The 24,337-nt window shown below is 37.9% G+C and overlaps 1 protein-coding gene and 1 pseudogene across 5 annotated transcripts in view; one reads left to right on the top strand and one right to left on the bottom strand.

Moving 5' to 3' along the window:
- The window catches only part of NSRP1 (nuclear speckle splicing regulatory protein 1), a 68,153-nt gene that overhangs the window by 20,671 nt on the left and 23,145 nt on the right, over positions 1–24,337 (top strand). Inside the window, exon 3 of one of the 5 annotated variants that reach the window (XM_078373924.1) lies at positions 11,090–11,191. The exons of the other annotated variants lie outside the window; for them this stretch is intronic. The gene's annotated coding sequence lies outside the window, so the exon portion shown is untranslated. The remainder of the gene's footprint in view (positions 1–11,089; positions 11,192–24,337) is intronic. 5 annotated transcript variants of the gene reach the window in all.
- Positions 21,980–22,405, bottom strand: LOC103793192 (cystatin-B pseudogene; annotated as a pseudogene).

Here is a 24,337-nt window from a genome sequence, read left to right as displayed (position 1 = left end):
TGCTCACGGTCTTCACTAGGAGTAGATTCCATATCAAGAATCCAGTGCAGTGGCTCACACCTATAATCCTAGCATTTTAGGAGACTGAGGTGGGTGAATCACCTGAGGTCAGCAATTCAAGACCAGCCAGGCCAACATGGTGAAACCGCATCTCTACTAAAAATACAAAAATTAGCCAGGCGTAGTGGTGTGCACCTGTTATCCCAGCTACTTGGAAGGCTAAGGCAGGAGAATTGCTTGAAGCTGGGAGTGGAGATTGCAGTGAGTTGAGATCGTGACACTGCACTCCAGCCTGGGCAGCAGAGCGAGACTCCATCTTAAAAAAAAAAAAAAATTTCTTTGCTCATGCATTCGAAGAAATTTTCCATCAAGTTTTATTGTGAGATTGTAATCAGTTCAACTTTTATCATGAACAGTTCAGTCATATCTTCAGGCTCCATTTGTAATTCTAGTTCTCTTGCTATTTCTACTAGATCTGCAACCACTTAACCTACTGAAGTCTTAAAGCCCTCAAAGTCATTCGTGAGGGTTAGAATCAACTTCTTCAAAATTCATGTTAATGTTGTTTGGCCTCCTCCCGTGAGTCACAAGTGTTCTTAATGGCTTCCAGCAATGGTGCATTGTTTCCAGAAGGTTTTCAGTTTACTTGCCTCGATCCATCAGAGGAATCACTGTCTATGGAAGCTATAGAGTTTAAGAAATGTATTTCTATTTCTTTTTCCTTTTTTTTGGAGACAAGGTCGTGCCTTGTCACTCTGACTGTACTATAGTAGTACAATCTTGGCTCACTGCAACCTCTGTCCCCTGAACTCAAGCGATCCTCCCATCTCAGCCTCCCAAGTAGCAGGGGGCCACAGGCACTCACTACCACACCCAGCTGTTTTTTTGTTTTGTTTTGTTTTGTATTTTTGTAAAGATGGGTCTCACCATGTTGCCCAAAATGGTCTTGAACTCCTGAGCTCAAGCAGTCCACCTGCCTTGACTTCCCAAAGTGCTGGTTTACAGGTACGAAGTACCACACCTGGCCTTGAAATATTTCTTAAATAAGACTTGAAGGTCAGAATTACTCCTTGAACTGTGTGCTTCAGAATGGATAGTGTGTTAATAGGCCTGAAAACAACATTTGTCTCCTTGAACATGTCTGTCAGAGATCTTGGTAATCAGATGCGTTGTCAGTGAGGAGTATTTTGAAAGGAATCTTTTTTTTCGAGCAGTGTCTCCATGATGGTATTAAAATATTCAGTAAACCAAGCTGTAAAGAGATGTGCTGTTATCTAGGATTTGTTGTTTCACATATAGAGCATAGGTGAGCAGATTTAGCATAATTCTTGAGGGCCCTAACATTTTTCAAATGGTCAATGAGAGTCACCCTTTAAAGCTTTGAAGCCAAGCATTGACTTCTCTTCGGCTTTGAAAGTCCTAGATGCATATTTTTCCAATAGAAGGCTATTTTGTCTACATTGAAAATCTGTTAGTGTAGCCGCTTTCATTGATGGTCCTGGTTAGATTTTCTGCATAATTTACTGTAGCTTCTAAATTGGCTTAAGGGAACGTTGTGGCTAATTTGACCTTCTCTTCAGACTACTAAAATTCTCTCCATATCAGCAATAAAGCTGTTTGCCTTTTTATCATTCATGTGTTCGCTGGAGTAGGACTATTAATTTCCTTCATTAAATTTTCTTTTGCATTTACAACTTGGCTCTTTGGCTGCAAGAAGCCTAGCTTTCGGCCTCTCTTGCCTTCCAGCTTTTGATGTAAAGTAAGAAACCTGCTACTTTTCCTTTCACTTGAACACTTAAAGGCCATTGTAGGGTTATTAGTTAACCTGATTTCAGTATTGTTGTGTCTCAGGAAATGGGAAGGCCTGAGGTAGGGGAGAGAGAAGGGGAGAGAACACTGGTTGGTGGAGCAATCAGAACACACACAACATTTATCAGTTAAGTTATCCATTTTATGTGGGCATGATATAAGTGTTCCCAAAACAGATATAATTATAACACCAAAGATCATTGATTAAACATCATCATAACATGTGATAATGAAAATGTTTGAAATATTGTGAGAATTACCAAAATGTGACACAGTGACATGAAGTGAACATATGCTATTGAAAAAATGGCACTAATAGACTTACTTAGTGCTGGGTTGCCCCATATCTTCAATTTGTAATAAAACGTATTATCTGTGAAGCACAATAAAACGAGGAATACCTCTAATGATATAGTTGATGTAATTTTCGTTTTTGTTGTTTTAGGGTAGAGATGATTTGTGCAGGTTTCGGCTAAAGGAGAAGCAGCTAAGGAAAAATGAGAGATTTTACAGCTAAAGAAAATAGGGTATCAAGAAGTTAATTGTTCCATAGCACACACTGAGTACTTAGATAATAGAGCTAAATTTGATACCAGGTCTGATTCAAGTCCATGGGGTATTTTTGTTTGTTTGTTTGTTTGTTTTGTTTTTTTAACTGAGGGAATCTTGCTCTGTCACCCAGGCTGAAGTTCAGTGGAACGATCTTGGCTCACTGCAGCTCTGCCTCCTGGGTTCAAGCAATTCTCCTGCCTCAGCCTCCTGAGTACTGGGCTTACAGGTGCCCATTACCATATCTGGCTAAGTTTTGTATTTTAGTAGAGACGGAGTTTCACTATATGTAGATCAAGCTGGTCTCGAACTCCTGACCCCGAATGATGTGGGATTACAGGTGTGAGCCACCACTCCCAGCCCCAAGTCCATGCTTTTAAACAATGTAATGTACTCCTTCTGAGAGTTAGTTTGTTCATAATGGAATTTCCGATTTCAAAAACAATAGAAAAATGATTAGTAGGGGACTGACAAAGATCAGATTGACTTCAAAGGGTCAATCTTGTTTATTATTTGGAAAGGGAACACAAATAGAAGTTGTGTTCAGATGTGCTTTTTATCATGTGAAATCACACAACTTTGCCTTCCAGTGACCACGAATATTTTGAAGAGATGAGGCTATTTAATTTTCAACAAAATGGATATCCTATTGTCCAGATAAGTTTTTTTTTTTTTGAACAGTCTGTTCCAAGGGTTTTCAATGGGTATGTTACCACTTTCAAGAGGACACTCAAAAATTTGTGGAGTGGCTTTTGCTTATCACCATTATTGTATTTATTTATACTTATTTATTTTTTTGAGGCAGGGTCTTACTCTGTTTCCCAGGCTGGAGTGCAGTGGTGCAGTCACAGCTCACTGCAACTTCTGCGTCCCAGACTCAAGCAATCCTCCCATTTCAGCCTGCTGAGTAGCTGGGACTATAGGCACATGCCACCACACCCAGCTAATTTTTGTATTTTTTTGTAGAGACAGGGTTTCACCATGTTGGCCCAGGCTGGTCTCAAACTCCTGGGGCTTAAGTGATCCACCAGCTTCAGCCTCCCAAAGTGCTGGGACTATAGGTGTGAGCCACCATGCCTGGCCACTTATCACAATTATTAAGGTTAGGATGTTGTTGGCACCAGTTTTTGATGAGGGCCAGGGGTGATAGCTACTCTACATCTCATGCTCATATAGGTGAAATCCCTCTCAACATGCATATAGATGAAAAACTATTTTATTTTATTATTGTGATCATGGCTCACTGTAGCCTTGATGTCCCAGGCTCAAGTAGTCCTCTCACCTCATCCTCCCAAGTAGCTGGGACTACAAGTGCACACCACCATGTTTGTATTTTTTTGTTTTTGTTTGGAGACAGGGTCTCACTCTGTCACTCAGGCTGGGGTGCTGTGGCATGATCACAGCTCATAGCAGCCTTGACCTCCTGGGTCTTGGCCTCCCAGAGTGTTGGGATTACAGGTGTGAGTGCCCAGTCCTGCTTATAGTTTTATGAGCCAAGTTCTTTTTTACATATAACCACAAAGTATATTTTGTATGTTTTATTAAATTTTTTTAAAAGAAATTTAAAAATACTTTTAAAAAAGTATTTTCAGCCAGGCATGATGGCTCTTGCCTGTAATCCCAGCACTTTGGGAAACTGAGGTGGGTGGATCATTTGAGGTCAGGAGTTTAAGACCAGCCTGGCCAACATGGTAAAAATACAAAAATACAACATTTAATATTTTTAGTCTGTACTAAAAATACAAAAAATTAGTTGAGCATGGTGATGGGCACCTGTAATCCCAGCTACTCGGGAAGCTGAGGCAGGAGAATCGCTTGAACCTGGGAGGCAGTGATTGCAGTGAGTTGAAATCGTGCCACTGCGCTCCAGCCTGAGCCACACAGCAAGACTCCATCTCAAAAAAAAAATTTTTTTTTTCATGGTAAATTTTCCCCTAATTTGACTACCTTAATTTAGGGACTACTGCATTTTCTTCAGAATTTTACCAAGAGTTCACAATTTAAGAAAATTCCAGGTCACTGTCACCAGTGTCACTTGTGGCATTTGAGTCATCAATTCTGCAGTGAGCATTTGTATCTGTAGCATTCGTTGCTGGTGATTATCTTGACTGCATAAAGGTAGAAACATTCAACAACTTAACGGTCTTCTAGTTTTGTGCATTTATATACTTAAATATAGTATATATTATTCTATCATAAATTTCATTCTTTTTGTTCTCTTTGGTTCTGTAAGTATGTGTATGTGTATGCGTATCCAGAACTGAACTAGAAATAACTGCATATGCAATTTTTTTAAAATTATATGTAGATTTATATTATATACACATTTTAGTTCTGTAAATAGTAAGAAGTATTAACAAATACTTCACATAAAATGATTATTAGGCTGGGTGCAGTGGTTCATGCCTGTAGACCTACCACTTTGGGAGGCCAGGGCAGGTGGATCACCTGAGGTCAGGAGTTCAAGACCAGCCTGGCCAACATTGCAAAACCCGGTCTCTGCTAAAAATACAGAAATTACATGGGTGTGGTGGTGCACATCTATAGTCCCATCTACTCAGGAGGCTGAGGCAGGAGAATTGCTTGAACCTGGGAGGCGGAGGTTGCAATGAGTGGAGATTGTGTCACTGCTCTCCAGCCTGGGGAACAGAGCAACACTCCATCTCAGAATTAGAACAAAAAACAAAAAGAGTATTGGATATGATAAGATGGAGAACTACCAGTCTGGGCTTTCCCCACAGACATAAAATGGCTCATTTATTATATATTAAATTCACATAAATGTGTAGGTTTGTTTCTTCGGACTATTCTTTTTCATTGATTTATTTCTCCTATTCTGCTTCAATACCATATTATTTCAATTACTCTAACATTATAATCTTTTGCTATATGATAGGACAAAAAATAAGAAAAGCTAAAATTTATTGAGCACTTTGTATATCTTAGGCATGGCTCTACATGTTTGATATGAATTATCTAATGTAATCACGTTATTTGGTTTACCATATTTTATCAAATCTAAGATGCTTTGATATTGATGTTTTCTTGGTGTTACCAGAAAGTGTCAATGAAAAGTTTTCAGACAGAACATCATTATTTCTTCTTGGGTGACGGCACTTTTTTAAGAAGTTACTGATTTCTGAGATACTAAAATATGAAGAGTCTGTGTTTTAGAATCAGTGAAATAAGATGTCATTATTCTCATTTTATAGTTGAGGAAACAGGCAGAAAGTTTAAATAACTTGCCTGAGATTACATAGCTAATTGACTTAATAACTTAACTCATGGTTGATTGGGATCTTTTAAAGTTGCTACGTTTTCTAAGTATTTATTGTGATACACAGCAGTAATATATATACACACATTTGTACATGTGTGTACATATTTTATGTATATATCTAAGGGGTTTTTTGGTATGTGGATATAGTATATGAGCACCTTGCTAAACTCTTACTGTAATAATAGGTTAAAATCCCTTTGGATTTTCTGGGTAGGTAATCATATTAACTTGAAAATAATTTAAATATTGATTTTTTGTTTGGTCTAATTGCATTTGGTAGAACCTCAAGAATATTGTTGAAATATAGTGGTAATAGCAGGCATCCTTTTCTTGTTTCTGACCTTACGAAAATATTTTTAATGTTTCACCATTAAGTATGCTATTCACACCCAGGTTCATGGTAGATACCCTTTTTCAAATTAAGTGAGTTTCCCTGTATTATGGATTTGTCATTCCCAAATCCTGTTTATAACTATTGGGCAATCCTCTCTACCGAGTCTGTCTCTAGAGTCGTGCTATCAGGTGCCCCTCCCTGAGAGAGAAGATACTTCCGGATACCAGGTTTAACCATGAGACTTGCTTTAGCCAGTGGAAATGATGGATGCTGTAGCTGAGCAAAACTTCAGGAGTCATTGCCTGATTAAGTCATTGCTTTCCACGCCTCTGCCATATGAACAACATGTTACATATAGGGACTGTGCCTTCAGCTTTGGTCCTAGAATGAAGACAGTGAGGAGCTACAGCCATCCACAGTGGACATGTAGCATGAGCAAGAAGTAGTAAACCTTTATAAGTTTTGAGATTTTGGTGGTGTTTGTTAACATAGGATCAATTATCAAAATTGACCAATAACTTTAGTTGCTAAACATTTTAATTAGATACTGAATTTTATCAGCTCTTTTTTCAGCATTTGTTACTATTGTGAATTATGTTGATAAACTTTTTTTTTTTTGAAGAGTGAAACTACTCTTTAAAATACTGGGATAAACTGTGCTTAGCCTTCGTATATTATTCTTTTATATGTGCAACTGAATTTTATTTGCTCTTTTTTAAGTTGTAAAATATACACAACATAAAATTTACCATTCAAGCTTTTTTTTTTTTTTTTGAGATGGAGTTTCACTGTTATTACCCAGACTGGAGTGCAATGGCATGATCTCGGCTCGCCGCAACCTCCGCCTTCTGGGTTCAAGCAATTCTGCCTCAGCCTCTCGAGTAGCTGGGACTACAGGTGCACACCACCATGCCCAGCTAATTTTTGTGTTTTTAGTAGAGACAGGGTTTCACCATGTTGACCAGGATGGTCTCGATCTCTTCACCTCGTGATCCACCCTCCTCGGCCTCCCAAAGTGCTGGGATTACAGGCGTGAGCCACCGCGCCCAGCCTCAAGCATTTTTAAGTGTGTAGTTCAGTAGCATTAAATGCATTCACACTGTTGTTCAACTATTACCATGGTCCATTTTGAGAACTTTTTTATCTTCCCAAACTGAAGATAACTGAAGTTTTATTGTAAACAATAACTCCCCTTCTCCCATGCCCTGTCCAGTCCCCAGCAACAACCTTTCTACTTTCTGTCTATAAATTTGACCATTCCAGATGCTTCATGTATGTGGAATCATATAGTATTGTCTTTTTGTGACTGGCTTATTTCACTTAGCATAATGTCCATAGGGTTCATCCATAGTATAACATGTGGCAGAATTTCCTTCTCCATTCTATATGTGTATCACATTTTGTTTGTTCATCCATGCCTGGACCTTTTTGCTGTTGTGAATAATGCTGCTATGAACAGGGGTATACAAATCTCCGTTTCATTTCCTGCCTTCAGTTCTATTGAGTGTACATTTGTTTCTTTGTGCCCGTGGGGGACTGGTTTGAGGTCCTCCCATGGATACGAAAATCTATGGATGCCCAGATCCCTGATATAAATGGCATAGTATTTGCACATAACCAGTGTATGTTCTCCCATATACTTTCAATCATCTCTGGATTACTTGTAATATCTAATACAATGTAAATGCTGTGTAAATAGTTATACACTATTGTTCAGTGAATAATAAGGAAAAAAAGCCTGTACATCTTCAGTACAGGCACAGTTTTTTTTTTCCCAAGTATTTTCAAACCATGGTTGGTTGGATCCACATATGTGGAACCCATAGATAAGGAGAGCCAACTGTGTACTTGGGGGGTGGTGGAGGAATTGTTGGATCATATGGTAATTCTGTGCTTAATTTTTTGAGGACTGTTTCAGTCTTGAGGAGCTACCACAGTGGCTTTATCATTTTACATTCCACCAATACACAACGGTTTCAGTTTCTCTACATCCCTTCACACTTGGTATGACTGTTTTAATTTGATAATAGCTGTCCCTAAGGGGTGTGAAGTGGTATCTCAAGTCTTTGGCCATTTTTTAATCAGGTGGTGGTGGTTTGTCGTCGTCGTTGTTGTTGTCATCGTCGTCGTTGTTGTTGTTGTTGTTGTTGTTGTTGTTGGAGTTCTGTATGTATTCTGGATATCAGTCCCTTTCAGATACATGATATGCAAGTATTTTCTCCTTTCCATGGGTTGCCTTTTCACTCTGTTGCACAAGTTTTTAGTTATGCTGATCCAGTTTATCTATTTTTTTGTTGCCTCTGCTTTTCTTGTCATATCTAAGAAATCATTACTAGATTCAGTTTCATGAAACTTTTCCATTTTCATTCAGAGTAGTTTTAGCCCTTATGGTTAGGTCTTTAATCCATTTTGATGCAAAATTTTTGTGTACACTATGTTTGCTATTAAGTCACACTGGCCTAGAGTTTTCTTGTGCTGTTCTAATCTGCTGTTGATTTTGCTTTCCCTTTTTCTTTTTCCTCTAGAACAGTGGCTCTCCAGGTGTGAAATGGGGGTAACCCTTGGGAGTTACTTATGATACATGCAAAAACAAAACTTTTTCACAGGGATGCTAAGAGATTATTTGCTTTTTATTTTCATAGTCTCACAAGTATTTGGTGTTTTCCAGAGGCTGTTAACATGTGATATTATAATTGAACATAGAGCACATATGAGAATCCAGCAGTCATTTATTAACAGATTTGCAAAAATACAAAATACTTGCACTTTTCTAATTTTTTGAAACTAGTTTTCATAACTAAATAACTAAAATAACTATTTATAGTGAATTAATAGCTTAAAATTTTTTCTTTTAGTTTCTACTATGGTAAATATTGACAGCTAAACCCATCTGTATAAATAAAAGCTGTTGGGGCCCTCAGTAATGTTAGAGAGTAGGAAAGAGACCAAAATATTTGTGAACCTCTGTTCTAGGACAGTTAACAGAAATGTTGTTAAAATGCAAGGTACTATATTTGGAATTGGACCTTCACTATTTCTGTTTCTTATTTTTTTTAATTATTCAGATTTTACTTTTTCAGCTAGGGTCTCATTGTGTTGCCCAGGCTGGAGTGCAGTGGGATGATCACAGCTCATTGGAGCCATGACCTACTGGGCTCATGTAATTCTCCCACCTCACCCCCTTAAGTAGCTGAGGTTATAGCAATGTGAGACCACGTCTGGCTAAGTTTTTAAAAAGTGTGTTTTGTAGAGATGAGTTCTTGCTATGTTGCTCAGGCTGGTCTTAAACTCCTGGGCTCAAGCAGTTTTCCTGCTTTGGCTTCCCATAGGGATTATAGGCATGAGCCACCACACCTGGCTAGAATCAGCTTTTTGATTATTGATTGTCCACTGTCTTTTAGTTTTCTATTTTGTTTTTTCTTTTGTCTTTATTATCTCTGTATAACTTTTCTTTGATATTATTCTCTTTTAAACTATTGAATTAATTTTTTTCTAAGAACTTTATTAATAACTAAATTTTTCTTCAGTGCTGCATTGAGTGTGTGCCATACACAGGCTTTTATTAGTGACCACATTGTGTATTTTTTTTTCACATTGTGTATTTTTTAGGCATAATTTGTAATTTTTGTTTTGATTTTGTTTTTAATACAGCACATTTATTTATTTTATTTATTTATTTTTTTGAGACGGAGTTTCGCTCTTGTTACCCAGGCTGGAGTGCAATGGCGCTATCTCGGCTCACCGAAACCTCCTCCTCCTCCTGAGTTCAGGCAATTCTCCTGCCTCAGCCTCCCAAGTAGCTGGGATTACAGGTGTGCGCCAGCATGTCCAGGTAATTTTTTGTATTTTCAGTAGTGACAGGGTTTCACCATGTTGACCAAGAGATGGTCTCGATCTCTTGACCTCGTGATCCACCCACCTCGGCCTCTCAAAGTGCTGGGATTACAGGCGTGAGCCACTGCGCCTGGCCCAATACAGCACATTTATAATTATGCTTCTAATTTTCAAATATTTGTCCTTTTTCTTCCACTTTTTGCTGTTGATCCTAATGCATTTTGTCCATAAACATGTCCATGGCCCATGTGACTTCTTTCTTTTAAGTTTTTACATTTTCTTAGTATCTTAATTTTGTGACAATCTATATATATTTGAAATGAATGTTTTCCTGTTTTCTTTAAAGTACTATATGCATTTACATACATAATGTACATTTCAATATCTATTTGTGTATTTTTGCTTTGTTTAATAATTAGTCACAAGCAAATTGGTTGTCGCGACAATTTTTATAACTTTAAGAATGTGAATATCAGCCAGGCACAGTGGCTCATGCTGGTAGTCTCAGCACTGTGGGAGGCCGTATTGATTAAACCCAAGAGTTCAAGACCAGCCTGGGCAATATGGCAAAACCCTGTCTCTACTAAAAATGCAAAGAATTAGCTGGACATGGTGGCCCTCACTTGTAGTCCCAGCTACCTGGAAAGCTGCGTTGGGAGGAGCACTTGAGCCCAGGAGGTGGAGGTTGCAGTGAGCCGAGGTCATGCCAGTGCACTCCAGCCTGGGCAACAGAGTGAGACTGTCTCAAGAAAATTTAAAAATGTGAATATCTTTAGGTGGGGCTTGCTTTCTTTGATTAGCTGTAGTTTCTTCTACTCCATACTGTATTACACGAGGCTGTATCTCTGTACTTTGCAAGCAATTTGAGTTTGTATCTCTTGTCCAACCTTACTTCTGTTACTCACATCTATATCCTTTCTCACTGGTCTGCAGGATGTTCCTTATGAGTGTGGCATGATCGTTTTCCTCTATGATTATAGTGTTTTAATTATCTCTCTTTTGAAATAAGTTTTATGTTTGTATATTTTGAAACTATGTTAGATAGGTAAAGACTCATTACTTTTTTAAAAATGTGTATATATATATATATATATATTTTTTTTAGAGACAGAGTTGGGCGGTTCTTGCTTTGTTGCCTAGAAAGTAGTGCAGTGGCTCTGTTATAGCTCACTGCAGTCTCAAACTCCTGCACTTAAGTGATTCTCCCACCTCAGCCTCCAGAGTAGTTTGGAATGTAGGCATGCACTCCCACACCTGGCTAATTTTTTTTTAAATTTCTGTAGAAATGAAGTCTTGCTATGCTGCTCAGGCTGGTTTGGAACTGCTGTCCTCAAATGATCCTTCCACTTCAGTATTCCAAAGTGCTGAGACCTCACCTGAACTAAGTATTAGTAATAGTGTTATCTTAAGTGTTTAGTATAGTGCATGACACAGCATTCCAATAAGTGGTAGCTATATTGCTACCATATTAATACCGTAATTAATTAATTATTTAATAAATCTGTGCAGTAATTATTATTAATCATTAGTGGTCTGAATGTTTCCTGTGCTGTCTCCATCCTACTTTGTGTTTGACAGTCATATTTGGTAGCCTGGTTTTTTTTTGTTACCTTTTAATGGAATCTTGATCACCAGTTTGGATTTGTGGCCATTGACTGTGTGCCATTTTATTAGAAAAATTCCATAAATAAGGCAGTAATGGCCATAATTACATTTTTGAGTTATTGTTTTATTTGGTTTGTGTACAGTCTCATTGCACTATTTTTACTCAACCTGTTTAACTGGTAATTTCTAATTAGAAGATAATAAATGCTTTACTTCCAAATTTATGAAGTTAAATAACAAAATTAGCTTTCTGTTTCTCCAAAACCATACACATCCTCTTCCATGTACTGACAGGCTTTGATATTGCCTATTCCATCTTTACCATAAAAGTCATTAAAAAAAAGTTTTTCTTTTTTTTTCATGTTGTATTTCAGTGTGTGTTGTCAGACAGAAAGCAATAATCCCTCATCTCACTCTTGAATTTATCAAAAGCTGAAAATAAAATAGATCAGATCACTTTCTGAAACAAAATTACTTTATTAGTTTAGTAATAATTTGAGGTTACTTTAAAGATAAGAAGCAGCATTTGGAAGGAGATTCATTTCCTGCCTTTGGGCTTTATCTTCAATAACTACATCTTTAGTGTCAAGAGATTGTGTATTTATAACTGAACTCTAATAAAGTCTGCACTGGGGGCACTGCACACCTGACTTGGTCATTGTGATTATATATTAGGTGCCAAACTATTGCTTGTCTTTTGAAAAAAATACATTACCAAGTGTTTTTCATTAAAATTTGGCCTGTGTAGAAAAGATTATAAGACCTTTGACTGTTCATTATAAGTGTGCTGGTTGTTACCAGCATGGTTAATGATGTTCCTTTTGAAAATAAGTTTACATTTCTAACTGGAACAAACTTTGAGTTTTTCTTTTATTGGTTAATTAAGCAGTAATTGGAAGACATGTCATTAATTCTAGTATAGCATTAATCAGTACTTCATTCCTTTTTGAGACTGAATAGTATTCCATTGTATCAATATACATGTCATATTTGTTGGTTTTACTTTCTGATTATTACTCATGAGTAAGGCTACTGTGAACCCTGGTGTACAAATTTGTGTGTGGGTATATGTTTCACTTATCTTGAGTGCATACCTATGAGTGGAATTACTATGTAGTATGGTAACTCTCCATTTAACCTTTTGAGAAATTGATAGAATGTTTTCCAAAGTGGCTGTACCATTTTACAAATCCACCAGCAGGGTACAAGAGCTCTAGTTTTTCCACATCCTGGTGGTTTTTTGTTTGTTTGTTTGTTTGTTTGTTTGTTTGTTTGTTTGTTTGTTTTGAGAGACTGAGTCTTATTCTCTCACCCAGTCTGGACAATCTTGGCTCACTGCAACCTCCACCTCCCAGGTTCAGTCGATTATCTTGCCTCAGCCTCTGGAGTAACTAGGATTATAGGCACCTGCCACCATGCCCGGCTAATTTTTGTATTTTTAGTAGAGACGAGGTTTTGCCACATTGGCCAGGCTGGTCTTGATTATAGGTGTGAGCCACCGCACTTGTACATTTCCATATCCTTATTAGCATTTGTGACTCTTTTTTATTTTAGTCATCCTGTTGGGTATGAAATGATATTTCACTGTAGTTTTGATGCTTTTCCCCAGTGGCTAATGATGTTGAGTACCTTTTCATGTGCTTTTTGGTCATTTGTGTATCTTCTTTGAAGTAAATTTGTGTTTCTTTGAAAAAATGTTCTTTTGTTCATTTTTTAGTTTGTCTTTATTGTTGAATTGTAAGAATTCTTTATGGGCTACAGTTCTACAACATATATGATTGCAAATACAATTGATCCTTGAACAATACAGGGGTTAGAGATGCCAACACCTGTGCAGCTGAAAGCTTTTGACTACCCCAAAAATTAACTACAGTAACCTATTGTTGACCAGAAGCCTCATGATAAACAGTTAGCATTTTTATATGTATTATATACTGTATTCCTACAGTTAAGCTAGAGAAAAGAAAATGTTATTAGGAAAATATATAATAAAATATATTTCCTATTCATTAAGTGGGTCATCATAAAGATCTTCCTCTTCATCATCGTCTTCACATTGAGCTGGCTGAGGAAAAGAAGGAGGGATTGGTCTTAGTGTTTCTAAGTGACAGAGACAGAAGAGGTGGAGGAGATGAAAGGTGAGGCAGGCACACTGGGTGTAACTTTTACTTAAAAAAATCTACATATAGGTGTACCTGTGCACTTCAGAACCTGTGTTTTTCAAGAGTCAACTGTATTTTTCCCATTTTGTGGGTTGTCACTTTCTTTATGGCTTTTGAGAAGACAATTTATTTTGGTGAGGGTTTTTTGTTTCGTTTTGTTTTTTGAGACAGAATATCGCTCTTGTTGCCAAGGCTGGAGTGCAATGGTGCCATCTCGGCTCACCGAAAGCTCTGCCTCCTGGGTTCAATTGATTCTCCTGCCTCAGCCCCCGCCCCAGTAGCTGAGATGACCGAGCCCACAGCGATGCCTGGCTAATTTTGTGTTTTTAGTAGAGACGGAGTTTCTTCCGTGTTGATCAGGCCCAGCCTCAGGTGATCCACCCAGCTTGGCCTCCCAAAATGCTGGGATTACAGGCATGAGCCACTGCGCCTGGCCCCATTTTGATGAGATTTTAAATAATTTTTTTTTTGTGAATGGAATCTCTGTTGCCCAGGCTGAGTGCAGTGATGCGATTTTGGCTCACCACAACCTCTGCCTCCTGGGTTCAAGCAATTCTCCTGCCTCAGCCTCCCGAGAAGCTGGGACTATAGGTGCACACCACCGTCCCTGGCTAATTTTTGTATTTTTAGTTGAGATGGGGTTTCGCCATGTTGGACAAACTGGTCTTGGCCTCCAAAAGTGCTGGAATTATAGACATGAGCTACCATGCCTGGCCTAATAGTATATTTTTTTAATCAGTTGGACCTTTGGTTTTAGTTACACAAAATTGTCATCTAATTCAAGGTCACAAAGATTTGCTTAATGTGTTTTCTTCTGTGAGTTTTATAGTTAAGTGTAAGCATTTAGATTAACTTCATTTTAAGTTATTTTTTGCAAAGGGGATAAGGTAAGGGCCCAGTGCATATGCAAATGAATGAAACTGGGCCCTTACCCAATTCGATCAAAAAAATTACCTTAATTTTTTTAAATTATTTGGACTTTTGGTTTTAGCTACACAAATTTTGTCATGTGTCTAATTCAAGGTCACAAAGACTTACTTATGTGTTTTATTCTATGAGTTTTATAGTTTTAGCTAAATGTAAGCATTTAGATTAACTCCGTTTTAAGTTGTACCAGCACCATTTATTGAATAGACTGTTCTTTCACCATTGAGTTGTCTTGATGTTGCTGTATTTACTTGAAAGATAACATTGTTAAAAGTATAAATGTTGATGATTGCTATTTCTTCTTGATCTGTTTCTCAGTTTCTAGCACCCTACTTTGTTCTTTACATATGTTTCTGTCTTTAATTCTATTTTTTTCTGGTTTTATAATTACTATCAAGCTTTTGATTAATAATTACTTTTTGTATTTTTCCCCACTCATTTATTTTCAGCATTTTTTTTTTTGAGACAGAGCCTTGCTCTGTTGCCCAAGCTGAAGTACAGTGGCATGATCTCAGCTCACTGCAACCTTCACTTCCCAGGTTCAAGTGATTCTCATGCCTTATTTCTGCTGAGTAGCTGGGATTGCAGGTGTGCGCCACCACACTCTGCTAATTTTTGTATTTTTTAGTAGAGACGGAGTTTTGCCATGTTGGCCAGGCTGGTCTCAAACTCCTGACGTCAAGTGATCTACCTGCCTAACCTTCTCAAAGTGCTGGTTTTATAGGCATGAGCCACTGTACCTGGCCTGTTTTCAGTATTTTTATATCCTTTTGTATTTAGGCTGTTTTTTATAGACCTCCTATTTCTGGATCTTTTAAAAATCCAATCCCAGAGTTTACCATCTTTTTTTCTCTCTCTCATTTAATAGATTGAATTTTCTAGTCATTGTTTGAAATTTAAACATTTCATTGTGTTTAGTTAAAATTTTGGTCATTGTCCCAAACCAGTGTGTGCTTAGATTTATATGTTTGGTTTCTTTTGTTGTTGTTATAAGTATCTTTGTATCACCCACTGCCTTCAACATTAGTACCATGGCACACTCTAGCTATCTTCTGGTTGCCTTCTCTCCCTCTATTCCATCTGCTGCTTGCCTTGCCATTGTGTTTGTATCATCTAGGTGAGGTGTTGGCATACTGCGTCTCATGTTGGCATACTGTGTCTCATGTTGGCATACTGTTTTTAAGTAAAGTTTTATTGGAACACAGCCTTGCCATTTGTCTGTCTGTGGCTACTTTTGTGCTACATGAGTAGATGCAACAGTCCACATGGTCCACCAGCCTGTGTATTCACCATTTGTCCCTTGAGGAAATTTGCTGACTCCTGCTCTGGATCTGTGCTAATATGATAGCCAGCAGTTGTAGAGACTGTTTTAGCTTAAGTAAAATTAAAAAATTCGTTCCTTAGTTACGTTAGCCACATTTCATGTGCTCTATAGCCACATGTGACCGGTGGCTAACATACTGGACAAAATAGGTAAGAAATATTTTAGTCATTTCAGAAAGTTGTATAGCCCTGCTCTAGATTTGGTTCTGGATTGTCATGGTTGTTTTTTGTGTCATTTTTAAAGATAGTATTAGGGCCAGGTATGGTGGCTCTCGTGTTTGCTGTAATCTCAGCACTTTGGGAGGCCAAGGCAGGAGCATTGCTTGAACCCAGGAGGGAGTTCAAGACATGCCTGGGTAATATAGTGAGACCCCCATCTCTATAAAAAATAAGCTGGCATGGTGGCAGGTGCCTGTGGTTTCAGCTACTCAGGAGGCTGAGTCAGGAGGATCGCTTGAGCCTGGGAGCCTGAGGCTGCATTCAGCCGTGGTTGCACCACTGCACTCCAGCCTGGGCAACATAGTGAGAAGCTGTCTCAAAAAAATATATAAAGATATATTAAGTTTTACTAAGTAATATATTTACCTTTTGTGTATCTCATAATGTTATTATTGGGAGTACTGGTTGAGAATCCCTTTCCGAAATGCTTGGGGCCAGGCATGATGGCTGGCATTTGTAATCCTAGCACTTTTGGAGGCTGAGGGGAGTTCAAGAACAGCTGGGCAACATAGTAATACTTTGTCTCTACAAAAAAAAAAAACTATAAAATTAGCTGTGTGTAGTGGTACATACCACCTAGTCCCAGCTGCTCGGGAGGCCAAGGCAGGAGGATCAGTTGAGCCTGGGAAGTCAAGGTTCTGGTGAACCGTGATTGTGCCACTGAATTGTAGCTTGGACAACAGAGTGAGACCCTGTCTCAATTAATCAATCAACAGAAAAGAAAAAGAAAGAAGTGAATGCTTGGGCCCAGAAGTGTTTGAGATTTCAGATTTTTTTCAGATTTTGGAATATTTGTATTATACTTACCAGCTGAATATCCCTAATCTGAAAATCCAAAATGCTTCTTTGAACATACTGTTGGCACTAGAAAAGTTTTAGATTTGGAATTGTTGGATTAGGGATATTCAACATGTACCTCATTTATGTTCAAAGAGGGCTTTTATAAGAAAGACCTTCTGAGATTTTATGTGCTTAAAACATCTTTACTTTTGATGATAGTTTTTCTGAATATATACTTTTAGTTCAAAGTGCTTTGCATCAGCACTTTAAAATGATTCCGTCTGGGTAATGTTAACTAAGATTTACTATCTTTTTTTTTTTCTTTTTAATTTTTGAGTGTGACGTAGATGTATATATTTATGGAATATGTGAGATATTTTGGTACAGACATGCAGTGCATAATATGGATTACTTGTTCGTAAATCCCATGTTGCTGATAAGGTATCTGATGACATTCTGATCATACTCCTTTATAGGTGATCTACTCTTCCTTGTTGGAAACTCTTAGAATTTTCTTTTTGTCTTTGATTTTCTTAAATTTCATTATAATGTATCTATTTGTTGCTTATGCACATGGGTGTGTTTTATTCTCTGTCCTCTTTTGCATTTAGAATTTGTTCAATATGATATTTTTCTCTAATTCTGGAAAATTACCAGTCATTCAAATATTTCTTTGAATCTGGTTAGTTTATATATCTTTCTTTGGGTCTTCTGTTATATAAATAGTTATATATATAGTTATATAATTATATATATTATATAGTTATAAGTATCACTATACTTTTTTTTTTTTTAAGAGACATGGTCTCATTATATTGCCCAGGCTGAAATACAGTGGCTGTGCACAGGTGTGATCATAGTGCACTTTGCCTCAAACTGCTTGGCCCAAGTGATCCTCTTGCCTCAGCCTCCTGGCTTTAGCTAGGACTATAGACCTACACCACTGTGCTGGCTCTTTTTTCTTTTTTTAAAGTTTTTTACCCTTTCCTTGTGTGTTTTAGGAGTTTCTTAGCCTAATATTCTAACTTACTAAAACATTTTTCAGCTATATTCATTCATTCATTTACCCATCTCTTAATTTTTTTTTTTTTTTCCTGAGACAGTGTCTCAGTCTGTCACCCAGGCTGGAGTGTAGTGGCACAGTCTCAGCTCATGGCAACCTTTGTCTCCCGGTTCAAGTGATTTTCATGCCTCAGTCTCCCAAGTAGCTGGGATTACAGGTGCCCACCACCACGCCCGGCTAATTTTTATATTTTTAGTAGAGACGGGGTTTCACCTTGTTAACCAGCCTGGACTTGAACTCCTGACCTCAAGTGATCTGCCTGCTTACCCTCCCAAAGTGCTGGGATTACAGGTGTGAGCCACCATGTCCAGCCCATCTCTTAATATTTTTATTTCGACTATATTTTCCATGTACATTATTTCAAATAGTTTCTATTTACATTGTCTCTCAGGACATCTTGTAGGAAATCCATCAGGAAGTTGCTGTTTACCAAGCACAGACTCTCATGGAAGTTCATTGAGCAAACAGATCAGGGCTGCCACCTCAACCTGGCCAGTCTGCTGCTTTGACATTACCTTCAGCACTAGGTTGGTGTTGCTGCTTTGCCTCAGAGGAGACTGAGGAGAGAGACCAGAACATTTCTGAAAAGCTCTCTTTCATCCTACCCACCCCACCCCCACCTCAAATGGTGTGCTCTGTCCTTTTCCATCCTGGGTTGCCATACTGCCCTCCTTCCATTTACACCAGTAAACTTCTGCCTCCCCGGGGGTTTTTACAATTTTATGTTTACTTCTCAGATCCAACCTCCCTGACTCGTAGAACATCTTCAGAGGGAGGGAGCCTGATTTAAGAGGAATTGGAAGCTGAGTATAACTAATTTTTACAATTATATTTATTTGGTCTTTGAGTACATAAGATTTTTTTCCACAAATTTACTAATTATATTTAATCTTATACTAGTTGTTTTATATTTCGTCATCACATGTTCTCTCATTAGTGAGAGAGGAACACAAGAGAGACCCTGGGCAATGGAAGTAAACTGGTCTAGAAGTATTGTGATAATTCAAAAAGTGGAGAATTTGGGTTTCAGTAAACAATTAAATTTTCTTATTGATATGTACTATTTGTACGTATTTATGGGATAGATATGATGTTATATGCATAGAATATGTAATGATCAAGTCAAGGTATTTAGGCTATTATCGCTAGCATTTATTATTTCTGTGTGTTGAGAACATTTCAGTTCCTCACTTGTAGCTATTTTGAAGTATACAGTACATTGTTGTTAGCTACAGTCACTCTACTGTCAGACATTAGAATTTATTCCTCTGATTGTATGTTCGTACCCATTAGTACACATTAACTTACCTCTCTCCATCTCCCCACTCCCCCAAGTCCTTCCCAGCCTGTTAGCTATCATTCTACTCTCCACCTCTATGAAATAAATTTTTTTAGTTCATCCATATGGGTGAGTACATGAGATATTTTTCTTCTGTATCTAGCTTATGTTACTTAAAATAATGACCTTCAGTTTCATCCATGTTGCTGTTAAGTGATATGATTTCATTGTTTTTCATGGCCAAATAGTACTCCACTATGTAAATATACCACATTTTCTTCGGCAGTTCATATGTGGTAGGGACTTAGGTTGATTCCATAGTTTGGCTATTGTGAATAGTGCTGCAGTAAACATGAAGGCACGTGTATCCCTTTGATACTGATTTTCTATCCTTTGAATAAATACACAGTAGTGATATTGCTGGATCTTAATGGTAGTTCTGTGTTAAGTTTTTTGAAAAATTTTCCATAATGGCTATACTAAGTTACATTTCCACCAACAGTGTATGAGAGTTCCTTTTACTCTGCATCCTTGCCAGAATCTGTTTTTGTCTTTTTGTTAATAGCTATTCTGACTGGGTAAGATGACATTATTGTGGTTTTAATTTGCATTTCCCTGATAATTAGTGGCTTTGGGCATATTTTTATATACCTATTGGCTACTCATATGTATTTGAGAAATCGCTGTTGACCACTTTTTCCCTCTTTTATTGATAGATAATAATATACATATTTATAGTGTACATGTGAGTGTTACATGCAAAGAAAATGTAATGATCAAGTCAGGGTAATTGGGGTATCCATCATCTAGAATGTTTATCATTTTTATATGTTGATATCATTTCAAGTCCTCTCTTCTTTTTTTTTTTTTTTTTTTTTTTTTTGCCAATCAGTTTGAGCTTATGAGGTTGCTCAGGTTAGCCTTGAACTGATGACCTCGCCTTCGTGAGTGCCATGACCTCCGGCGGGAGCCACTTTGGACCCCGTCAAGTCCTCTCTTCTAATTACTTTGAAATCTACAAAATAGTGTTGCTAAGTATGGTCACCTTAGTCTGCTATCAAACATTGGAATTTATTTCTTCTATCTAACTGTATGTTTGGGTCCATAAGAAATAAGTTCCAGTGTTTGATAGCAGACTAGGTGACTTTACTTCTTACAGTCTTTATCCCCTTCTCCTGTTTACCCTCCCCCACTTGCCAGTCTCTGTTACCTATTATTTCTATGCTCTATGTCCATGAGATCAAGCTATTTAGTTCCCACATAGTAGTGAGGACATGCACTATTTGTCTTTCTATGCCTGGCCTATTTCACTTAAAATAATGATCTCCATTTCTGTCCATGTTGCTGCACATGACATTATTTCATTCTTTTTATGGCCAGATAGTATTCTATTGTTTATGTATAATACACTTTATCCATATGAGTGAGGGTATCCTTTTGATACACTGTATTCTTCTTTGGATAGATACCCAATAGTGAGATTGCTGGGTCTTAATGGTAGTTCTAGTTTTACTTTTTGAGAAATCTCCATGCTGGTTTCTTTAGGGTTATTATTACTAATTTACATTCCCACCAGCAGTGTGTAAGAGTTTCCTTTTCTCACCAGCATCTGTTATTTTCTGTCTTTTTAATAATAGAGTTTCTAGCTGGGGTAAGATATCTCAGTATGGTTTGGATTTGCATTTCACTGATGATTAGTGATGAGCGTTTTTTCACATCCCTGTTGGCCATTTGCATGTCTTTTGAGAAATGTCTATTTATATCCTTTACCCAGTTTTTACTGGCATTGTTTTTTTTTGCTATTGAGTTGTTTGAGTTCCTTCTATATTCTGGATATTCGTTGCTCATCAGATGAATATTTTGAAAACATTTTCTCCCATTCATCAGGTTGTCCTTTCTGCTAAGTATTTTCTTTGCTGTACAGATTGTTTTAGTTTAATATAGTCCCATTTATCTATCTGTTTTTGTTTCCTGTGCTTTTGGGATCTTGGCCATAAAATCTTTGCCTCAGCCAGTGTCCCTGGAGCATTTCTTCTATGTTTTCTTCTAGTAGTTCTGTAGTTTGGGACCTTACTGTTAAGTCTGTAATCCATTTTGTTTTGATTTTTGTATATGGTGAGAGGGGTCTACTTTTATTCTTCTCCATGCAGATATTTAGTTCTCCCAGCACCATTTATGGAAGAGGGTGTCCTTTCCCCAATGTATGTTCTTAGCACCTTTGTTGAAAATCAGTTAGATATAAATATTTGCATTTATTTGTGGGTTCTCTATTCTGTTCTATTTTGGTCTATGTGTATGTTTCTATTCTAATACTATGCTATTTTGATTATCATAGCCTTGTGGTATATTTTGAAGTCAGGTATTATGATGTCTCCAGCTGTTCTTTTTGCTCAGGATTGCTTTGGTTATTCAAGCTCTTTGTGGTTTCATGCAAATTTTAGAATTGTTTCTTCTATTTCTATGAAAAATATTATTGGTATTTTGGTAGAGATTGCATTGAATCTGTAGATTGCTTTTGGTGGTATGGTCATTTTACCATATTAATTCTTCCAATCCATGAACATGGGATGTCTAATGTCTTTTGTTTTGGGCGTGTCTTTTTTTTTTTGGTCATTCTCTTTAATTTCTTTTTTTGCTTTTTTTTTTTTTTTTTTTTTTTTTTGCTTTTTAAAATATATATTTTATTTTTTGAAAATATTTTGAAAGTAATTAAGATCCCTGATTGGAAGGGGGAAAAAAAATCAACACAGTGAAATTTAGGAACAGAAATGCAAGAGCAGCTGCTGCATCCAGCCCCTTCCACCCAAGGGGCGCAGCCAGGAGATGCTCATTTTATGATCCCAAGTGCATGCTGTGGTCCACGCAGAATCACTTAATTACCAGCCTTCTGGTGGAAGGACCCTGCCCAAAGTCAGGGTCAGAAATAGGACAGCTCATCGTGCTTGGCTTTGTTGGTCTGGTAGTTAGACAAGGTCAAGGGCTTGTTTTCGTGAGGGAGACTTTGGAATACTTGCAAGTGGACAAATTCCTTGTTACCGACATGCACCTTGATGAAGTAGTTAATCCCCGCAACCACCTGGCTCCTGAAGGACACAGCCTTAAACACGGGGAACTTCTTGTTTTCTTTTTCATCAAGCTGGGACCTCACCTGGTCGGCAATGTTCTGGGTCTCGGCGGTGGCCGGCTGCGCGGCGGAGGGACTCGGCAAGGGGACTGGGCCATTCTCTTTAATTTCTTTCATCAATGTTCTGTAGTTTTCCTTGTAGAAGTCTTGGTAAAATTTATTCCTAGGGTTTTTGTTTTTAGTTTTTGGAAATACGGTTGCTTTCTGTATTTCTTTTTCATCTAGTTTGTTGCTGGAATATTGAAATGCTATGCTGATTTTTTTTTTTTGAGGCGGAGTTTCACTCTTGTTACCCAGGCTGGAGTGCAATGGCGTGATCTCGGCTCACTGCAACCTCCACCTCCTGAGTTCAGGCAATTCTCCTGCCTCAGTCTCTTGAGTAGCTGGATTACAGGCACGCGCCACCATGCCCAGCTAATTTTTTGTATTTTTAGTAGAGACGGGGTTTCACCATGTTGACCAGGATGGTCTCGATCTCTTGACCTCGTGAGCCACCGCGCCTGGCCACTATGCTGATTTTTTGTGTTGATTTCATGTCCTGTAACTTTGCTTAATTTGTTTATTAGTTTTAAAAGGTTTTTTTTTTTTAGTGGAGTCTTTTGGTTTTTCTAAATATAATACCATGTCATCTGCAGAGAGGGACAATTTGACTTGCTCTATTCCAGTTTGGATGCTTTTAATTTCCTCCTCTTACCTGATTGCTCTGGCTAAGACTTCCAGTATTATATTGAGTAAGAGTGGCGAAAGTGGGCATCCTTGTCTACTTCCAGTTCTTAGAAGAAAGGCTTTCAGCTTTTCTCCATTCAGTATAATGTTAGCTATGAGTTTGTTATATATGGCCTTTATTATGTTGAAGTATGTTCTATTTATGAATTACATGTTGCCCAGGCTGGAGTGCAGTGGGACCTCAGCTCACTGCAGCATCCCCCCTCTGGGGTTCAAGTGATTCCCCTGCCTCAGCCTCCTGAGTAGCTGGGACTACGGGCACGTGCCACCATGTCCAGTTAATATTTTTTATATTTTTAGTAGAGACAGGCTTCACCATGTTGGCCAGGCTAGTCTCAGACTCCTGACCTCAAGAAATCTGCCTGCTTTGGCATCCCAAAGTGTTGGGATTATATGTGTGAGCCATTGCACCCGGTGAGATAAGCTCTCTCTGCCTAGTTTGTTGAGCATTTTTATCATGAAGGGATGTTGAGTTTTATCAAATGCTTTTTCTCCCCATATGGTTTTTGTCTTTCATTATGTTGATGTGATTATCATGTTTATTGATTTGCATATAGTAAATTATCTTTACAACTCTGGGATATATCCTACTCAATTGTGATATAATGTCTTTTTGATGTACTGTTGGATTTGGTTTGATAGTATTTTGTTGAAGACTTTTGCATCTGTGTTCACCTATGGCCTGTAGTTTGTTTTGTTTTTTAATATGTGTCCTTGTCTGGTTTTGGTTTCAGGGCTTCATAGAATGAGTTAGGAAGAATTCCCTCCTCTTTTATTTTTTAGAATAGTTTGAGAGAATTGGTATTCTTTCTAAATTTGGTAGACTTTGGCAGTGAAGCCATCAGATCCTGGGCTTTTTTTTTTTGAGACGGAGTTTCGCTCTTGTTACCCAGGCTGGAGTGCAGTGGCGCGATCTCGGCTCACCGCAACCTCCGCCTCCTAGGTTCAAGCAATTCTCCTGCCTCAGCCTCCCGAGTAGCTGGGACTACAGGCATGCACCACCATGCCCAGCTAATTTTTGTATTTTTAGTAGAGATGGGGTTTCACCTTGTTTGACCAGGATGGTCTCAATCTCTTGACCTCGTGATCCACCCACCTCGGCCTCCCAAAGTGCTGGGATTACAGGGTTTCTTTCTGTTTTAATCTTGGTAGGTTATATGTGTCCAAGAATTTGTTCATTTTCTTTAGGTTTTCCAGTTTGTTGGTGTACAGAGACATAGTAGTCTCTGATGATCTTTTATATTTTTGTAGTATCAGTTGTAATGTCTCCTTTTTCATTTCTTACTGTGTTTGAGTGTTTGGTTGGTCTAGAAACATAATTTT

The sequence above is a fragment of the Callithrix jacchus genome, chromosome 5, assembly GCF_049354715.1.
Source record: "Callithrix jacchus isolate 240 chromosome 5, calJac240_pri, whole genome shotgun sequence".
NCBI lineage: Eukaryota > Metazoa > Chordata > Mammalia > Primates > Cebidae > Callithrix > Callithrix jacchus.
This window is presented reverse-complemented; position numbering and strand designations above follow the sequence as displayed.